Source organism: Lolium rigidum, chromosome 1 (genome assembly GCF_022539505.1).
Source record: "Lolium rigidum isolate FL_2022 chromosome 1, APGP_CSIRO_Lrig_0.1, whole genome shotgun sequence".
In the NCBI taxonomy this organism is placed as follows: Eukaryota; Viridiplantae; Streptophyta; class Magnoliopsida; order Poales; family Poaceae; genus Lolium; species Lolium rigidum.
The window spans coordinates 190817991-190826287 of NC_061508.1; the positions used below are offsets into that span (position 1 = coordinate 190817991).

An 8297-nucleotide genomic window follows, 5' to 3' on the forward strand; every position below is an offset into this window, starting at 1 on the left:
AGGCTACCGTTGGGCATGAGCTCGTGTAATAGCATGTTGATGTGCGGCACCGCGTAGTAGCCATCAACGCAGTATTCCTTGCATCTATAAATTCGTTTGTAAGCACAAGTCTTTGAAACCAGAAACTAATAAAACAGAAAATGATGCACATGTCTTTGCATATTTGAGTATCACTCAGTCAACATGAGGGCTGTTTATTAGCAATATAAATTTGTCTCATAATGTAGAATAAAGCTCTCAAATGTCAACGTTGATCAAAGTTCACTAATTACAGCACTAGACTGAAAGTTTATTAGCAATGGAGTACTATCTGGAGTACGCTCGTAGTATAATCTGCCAAAATATACCTCCAGAACTTCAAGATTTGGACAACGATGGACTAACTGGCAGTGATCCTCTGTGGTATAGAATGTAAACTGAAGGTCTAATTTCTTGAGTGCAGCCCCATATATTCAGAGGATGCCCTGATATCTGTCAAGAAGAAATCTAGCGTCTCAAGGACAATATTGCTGGTACCCATCTCACGACGCCATTCAACATTTTCGTTCTCAGCAATTGTGCTTTCTTCAACAAAAAAACGTTTCCAATTTCCTGCACATAACAATAAACTATACTCCGTGTCTTAGACTATCTCTTAATTAAACTAGTAACCTACGCACTGCATCTAGATACCATCTTTATTTCCTATCCCAGCCTTGGAGTAAACATTAAGCTTCAATTATTTTCATAATACAATGGGCATCATGATGACAAGGCTAGTTATCCTTCAGGTTTTAATACAGGGGCAAAAAATTAAAGCAGATGGCTCAGCCCGTCTGGTAATAGCACCAATTAGAGTACAATAATCCCAATACCCGTCTGCTAATCGCACCAATCGACGCGCATCAGTAAAGTAATCACGGATTTCTGCATCGGGAGAAAAAGATTCGGGGAAAGATTACAGCACTAAGATTAGAGTTGGACGGAACTCACGTGTTCATCATGGGCAACACCGGTGCCGGAATCTTGACGGGGGTCAGGAGTCACGCTCACCTCCGGGACGTGCGGCAACGTCTCCTCCAACCCGCCAACGCGCCTCCACCGGGTCTCGGATCTCTGCCATCAGATTTTGAATCGCCTCCACCGGATCCGTGAAAAAGGATTAATCAAATATATCTTTAATGCATCTGGACGGAGTCATTAGCTGAAATGATAAGGGGAACGAAGAGATGAATCAAACACATCATCGGCGAGGGAGAAGGTCAAACATTTATTAATGACTAGTCTTTACCTCAACGGTGGGAAGGTTGGGGTGGGCCTCCCATGCATGCATCAGCGCAGCACGAGCGTTGCTACCACCCCAAGAATAAACAGCGACACGCTCAAGACAAGGGAGGTGCGCCATGCTCACATCAACCTCACCACTTTGGTAGTTCACATGATAGGTCATCCCCATGGAAAGACGCTTAAGCCATGGCATACTTCCAGGTGCAAACAGACACGGCCAAGTTATAATTCCACGGAACGCGCACTCTATGGCAGATGGGAATGCACCGGCCCTCACGACCGATAAAGGAAACTTGTCTTCAGTTAGAGCATGCAGGAAGAGGTAGCGAAGAGCAGGAAGCATCCCAATAATGTTGATGTCATCCTTGTGCAAATTTATCACACTTATGTACAGAGAGGAGAGGTGAGGAAGTGATGTTAAATTAATCCATTTCGGCAGTGTCAAGAATTTATCCCGTGACAAAAAACTGCGGAGGCGTGGAGGGGGCACCCAGCGCGCACCCATTAGTTTCACCAGCCCGCTTCTTCCATCAATCTGCACAGATTGCAGTTTGCGCAAGCTGCCAAGAGACTCCATCAGAGCTGTGCTCTTGTCCATTTCATCACAGGAAAGATGGGGCATCCTAAAGTCTGTCAGGTTGGAGGAAAGATGGAGCACCCTTAACTCTGTCAGGTTGGGCAGCTCTTTAACAGTGCCAATAGATGAGAATGACACTTCTCTTCCTTTCAGCACTTCAAGGGATGTCAAGTTCCCAAATCCTTTTGGCAGTACTGTTCCTTCACCGAGACACAGACGTATCAAATGTTGTAGCTGAACAAAACTTGCAGGTATCTCTTTTATACCAGATCTACTTATGTCCAGTGACTGCAAAAACCGTAACTTGCCTATGTCATGTGGGAGTTCCTTAACATCTGAGTCGTTGATCACTAGTTGCCTTAGGTGAAATAAATTGGTAATATGCTCGACACTAAAACCATGGCTACTGTCCACTCTGCACCCAAAAGAGTAAACTCTAACATCTCCTAGTTCCAGTATACGTAAATACTGCAAACTTGAAAGAGATGCCAACCAATAACCGGTAGCAGGAGGAAAAATAGCAAATGACCTGACTTTTGACACATCAAACTGATGATCGTCGAGTTTCACCGTGCTATTTTGCAGTGATAATCTTCGAACTTTGCTATGCAGATTAGGCATGTACTGCCTAGTATTGTCTAACACAGTGACAAAGTTTTCTTCACTTGACAATGAATATATGAGATCAAGCACCATGTCATGTATACGGCAAGATATCACCTCTTCCTCGCTATTTAATTGTTGTGGCATGATCAAGCTTCTATTCACGAGCTCACTGAAGTATGTTTCTCCAACCTCAAACATAGTACTTCCTTTTTTTCCCCGCTGGATAAAACCTTCAGCTATCCACCTCCATATCAGCCACTCTTTCTCAATCTCAAAATCTTACGGAAATATGCTAAGATATAGAAAACAAGTCTTCAGGTGACAAGGCAAATCATAATAGCTTAACAACAATATGTTATTCATGTTATCCACGGTAGCACCTTCTGTAAGTCCACGGCCAATAGAGCTGAGCAAATGGAACCACTCATCCTTTTGTTTTACCTGTTGATTACTAACCAAAAGACTAGCGATAGTAATGATGGCTAAAGGCACACCACCACATTTCTTCAATATGTCTTTAGATACTTTCTGTAGTTCATCTGGACAGCTGTTCTCACATTGAAATATTCTTCTATAGAAGAGTATCTGTGAGTCTCCAGCAGACAAAGGTTTCATTTCATGAATTATGTCATCAACAGAAGAGAGACATGCTTGAGCGACACCGACTTTGCGTGTTGTTGTGATTATCCGGCTACTGAGACTGTTTCTTGAGAAAGCCCAGTTTATACATTTCCATGTTTCTTCTTCCCATATATCATCGATTATGATGAGGTACCTATGCCAAAAGAAAATGAGAACACTAGTTGACAAATCGAAAGGGATACAACTATACATGTTCCTTGATAAAGAAGATGTGAACTGTTGTTAGCAGAAATATACTATAGGAGACCATAGGTGAGAACTGCGAACTGTGAAATTTGGAGGAGGAACATAAAATGGGAGCAAAATTGTTATCTTTACATATATATATACTACAAGACTACAAGACTACAATAAAACACAAATAAAGAGAAGATATTAAGTATAAGCTAGGCATCTAATGCTCTTTAAAAACAATACAGAACATGCATGGGGGTGATGCATACCTTTTGTCCGCAAGAAATTCACGGAGTTCATTCATGAGAATCCTTTCATCCTTTTCTGTATTATGAATGTTACTGAATATTTTGTTATCAAGGTCATAGAATATATCTTTGAAGACTTTCTTCAAATTAGGATTCTGACCCACGGAGACAAAAGCCACACAGTGAAACTGTGCTTTGATCTTGTCATAAATTGATTTTGTTGGCCCAGCCCCACTACGCCGTCGAGTATGGTCCGACGACGATCGACGATGAAGACTTTCCGGCGAGACAACACACGTCCCAGTCAATCCTTGCTGACCTGCACACGTACAAAAACAAACTAGCGATTGATCTGATGATTAGCTAGCTATACTCGTACGTAAGAGAATCGTTTGGATTGCAACAGGTGCGTGTCGCACCTGTAGTTTCTATTGCTTCAACTCACAGTGGTACTTACAAGGGGCATACACGCATATATATATGCTAGGCAATAAGCTGATGCTAACCGACTAGGATTAGAACTCTACTCCTACCCGGACTACTACATCAGACACACATACGTATACTACACGTATACGGTTGTGTGGCATACGGAGTGCTTATTCCTAACAATCACCCCCCTAAGCACGACGTGCTCTTTACCTCGACCAGGGTCCCAAATGCGCCAGCTACTTCCCGCGGGCGTCTTCCTCGACATTGCTTTCGTCGTTCCTCGTGGCACCCATGCCACCGACTTTACCTTCGTCGGCTTCTTCAGAGCTTCACGTTGACCTTCCTTCTTGTCCGCGTCTCCAGTCTTCACCGGTACCTTGATGAAAAAACATTTCTTTTTATGTTTCATCTTCACCGGATTATTCACCGTCCGAATTTTCTTCTTCAGATAGTAGTCCAACACGCGTCGCATGCGTGCTCTCGTTGGTCGTAGTCGTCTCGTCTCCAGTGCAGTCGGAGAAGGCACGACATACTCTTCTGCGCTCAACGTCGCACTTGTTTCTTCACTTGCGGATCCTTCACTTGCTAGCTGAGGACCCATGTCGCTTCCTCGCGACTCACCTTTGTAATCTCGTCGAAGTACTTCCTCCCCGAGATTCAAAGGAACATGCACAGCTAGCTCCTTACCTGATGGATGCTTTTGGCTATAATGCACCCCCGTACAAGCTTGCTCATGCATAGCTAATTCCATCACCTCTAGACACATGTAACGTGTCTGTCTTCTTAGTGGAATATCTGCTTTCAGCTGAACTAGTGGAGTCTGAACTGGCCTAACTCCACCCAATCTGGCTGAAACGTTACTCTCTTCTGGCCCGGTTAGAGCAGCACGAGAGCTGCCTCCATCCTGCCTGTTTTCTGCTACCGACGGCCCTCCTAGGGAAGCGTCGATTGCGCCGTCGTCTTCCGTCTGTCCCGGACTGGCCCTTGATTGCAATGACATACTGTCTGCAGCACTAGCCACAAACGTCCTTCCTTCCATCGCTCCTGGAACGATGCCTCCTATGGACAAGCCTTTACGCTGAGCGAACTCGTCCGCCTCTGCTCGTCTTGGCCTAGCAGGCAGAGGCGCAGAGCATCCGGTGCAGCTCCTTCCGGCCTGCCGCCATCTGGTCCTCCTGGCCGAGCTTCACTTGCTAGGTCGCTGCTGCTGCCTTCGGGCCCTCCTGCAGGACTTCCTAGCTGAGTGCCTCCAGGCCTTCCTGGACACCCGTGATCAACTTCTTCTGGCCGAGATGGCCTTCGAGTGTCACTTCCTAGCCGATCGCTAGAGGCGTTCCTCGCTACGATGCTCCCCGGAGACCGTTCGACCTCTCCATCGCCGAGTAGCTGCACGCACACCAGCACTCCTGGTCGCGACGTCCGTATATGGAGTCGCTTGTGCTGCGTGCATGTCACCGGCGCCTTTGCCGGTACTCGTGTCCACGTCGTCACGAGATTTTGTGCCCTGATCATCTGCATGTTCACAATCACTGTACGCAACAGTAAATATCTCTTCCGGTTCCGTGGAGTTCCAGATCCATGACAAGTCTTCCTCGAAGACTACGTCGCACGCAACAATCACCTTATTTGTCGAGGGATTGCACAAACGGTATGCTTTCGAGCCTTCTTCATAGCCAGTCATGATCATTGGAGTACTCCGATCCACCAAGGTCCTTTTATGGTTGGACACCGTCTTGACATGCGCCACACACCCGAAAGTGCGAAGATGATCAACCGAGGGCTTTCGTCCATACCATGCTTCGTACGGAGTCCCACCAACCATACTCCTAGTTGGCGCCCTGTTCAGCAAGTAGACAGCCGTGTTGACTGCCTCACCCCAGAACTTTCCTGGCAAGCCTTTGCTCTCCATCATGCTCCGTGCCATGGCCACCACCTTATGTTTCAATTCACCACCCCGATCTATGCGTAGGGACTTCTTCGCCCTCGCCTTGACCTCTCCAGCTTCCTTGATCTTCTCGAATGCTTGTATAGCTTGATCCTTACTTTTCAGCAACACAATCCACATGTATTGGCTGTGATCATCCACCACAAGCATGAAGAACTCATTGCCGGACGGGGTTGCGGGTGAAATTGGACCGCATATATCGCCATGAACGAGCTCCAAAGCTTCACTTGCCTCATCCGTGGTTTCACGTGGGTACGGGGCACTCCGCTGCTTCTCGACGACACCTTCGTCGCATAGCTTGTCCACGTGATCCACACACGGTAGACCATGATCCGTCACAATCTCCGTAGCCGGTGATGGAGGAGGTAGCTCATCCTCGTCCTTCAGCTCGCATACTTCGAGCATCAGCATCATCGGTCCATCATCTCCTTCCTGGGCGATGAGAGCCCTTTCCTTCGGCTTTGGTGGTTTCCGGCAATCAACCTTGAAGTGACCGAGCTCGCTGCAGTTATGGCATCTTACTTTCTTGATGTCAAACTTCCTCCTCAGCAAAGCATCGTCCTCGTCCTCCCCTGCGATGTACTTTTTCGCTGGGCGAGAAACTTCTTCATCACTTCTGCCGCTAGATGCCTTATCGCCCTTCTCTTTGGCGACCACCCCAAAACCAACAATAGAGATTGTTTTCAACTGCTTCTTGGATGTTTCGTCGTCACCAATCAACTTCTGGATCAGCTCATCCCTTGTGCGGTCAATGCCTACAAGCTCTGCAACATCCTTGTACAGAGCTACCATGCGAGGATCAATAGTAGCACCAATACTGGCGCTTCCCATGTCAAGCTCATACCTCTGACGCAGCTCCGACAGCTCCTTGGCGCGGAGCTGAGCTTCCTTGATGGCGTTAGAGATCCGATGAAGTGTTTTGCCTTTGGTAATCAACTTGGTGGTCTTCTTGAGGAACTTCTTGACTCGATTCTTCATGTTTGCTGCCTTGTCGCTGGGGCGCTCCACTCGCACCATGAAGTCGTCCACGGCGTCTTCCATGTCGTAAGAGAGGTCTCTCACCTTGGCAGCCCAGATCTGGACATGCTTGTCGAGCTGGTCCGGCGACACCTTGCCGACCTTCTGGAGGACGGCGTGCATAAGCTCCAGCTCGGTGTGGAGGGATTTCACACGGGCTTGAACTCGCTTCTCCAGATTGTACTCGCCCAGGAGCAGCTCACCGAGCTTGCAGATGACGGGGCTCGTCGCCCTGGCCGCGACCTCCATATAGCTAGCTGGCCCTCTCCCTTGTGCTTGCTCTCTCTAGGCACGGTTGACCGTTGACGCAGTATCCGGTGTTCAGATTCTGTAATGCAAGCATAGCCGTTTTCAGAGGAAAGGATGAGCAAAATAGGCACATGATTTGTTCATGGAAGTAAGAGCATCTCCAGTCGTGTCCCCCAAACCGTCCCCCAAAGGGATTTGGGGCGCGCCGGACAAAAAAACGTTCCCAGCCGCGCGCCCAAAAGCCCTTTTTGTCCGGCGCGCCCCGATACGGTGTCCGGCGTCCCGAGCCCGTCCCCGTCCCACGGGGGACGCACCGGGCACGCCGGACACAACGAAATGAGAGGCGAGGAGGCGCGGGGCCGACCCGTCGGCGGCTCGGACGCTCAACCGCCACATACGTAGCGACGGTGCGGTTGACGGAGAAGCGAAACCGTCGCATTGGCAAGCCGCGTCGACGACGCGCCAACCCCGCCGGAATGGAGCGCCGACTCCTCGGAAGAGCAACCGCTGCTCTCTTCGACTTCTGCGCCGCCGTTCATCCGCGCTCAATAAGACCCGTACGTGACGCCGTCATTCATCCAAGCTTCCATCCGACACCTCCAGCGACGATGAGCTACATCTCCCAGCTCCCGTCCGACACCTCCAGCGAGGGAAAGCCTGCCGGCTGGCGCCATTGGTGGGACAAAGCCGGGACGTCGAGCGGCGGCGACGATTCCCCGCCGCCGGTTGACGGCGAGGAGGAATGGCCGGGCCGGGAGGAGGAGGAAGAAGAGAGCGAGGCCGCGGCGGCGGCGGTGGCCCGTGCGAAGGCGAAGGCGGCCAAGGCGAAGGCTTCCAAGGCGAAGGCCGCCAAGGCCAAGGCCGCCAAGGCCAAGGCCAAGGCCAAGGCGCAGCTCGACGAGCACCGGCGACGACGACGCGTCGGCGCCGACACCGCCTCTTCGGAAGAGGTGACGAGCAGGAAGCGCCACCGCGATGACGACGACGAGGCGGGGCCATCAGCGAAGAAGAAGAAGTAGATAGTTTATATGTATTTAATTATATCTTTTCGAAGTTTTATATATAATTTGTTTATGTTCAACCGATTTGAATATTATTAAATAGTTTCTTTCTAGCCAAAAAAATACTTTTAATGTTTGGG

At 49.0% G+C, this 8297-nt stretch overlaps 1 pseudogene; it reads right to left on the bottom strand.

Moving 5' to 3' along the window:
- Positions 1–1141: 1141 nt before the first annotated feature.
- LOC124653908 lies at positions 1142–7156 on the bottom strand (annotated as a pseudogene).
- Positions 7157–8297: the final 1141 nt, after the last annotated feature.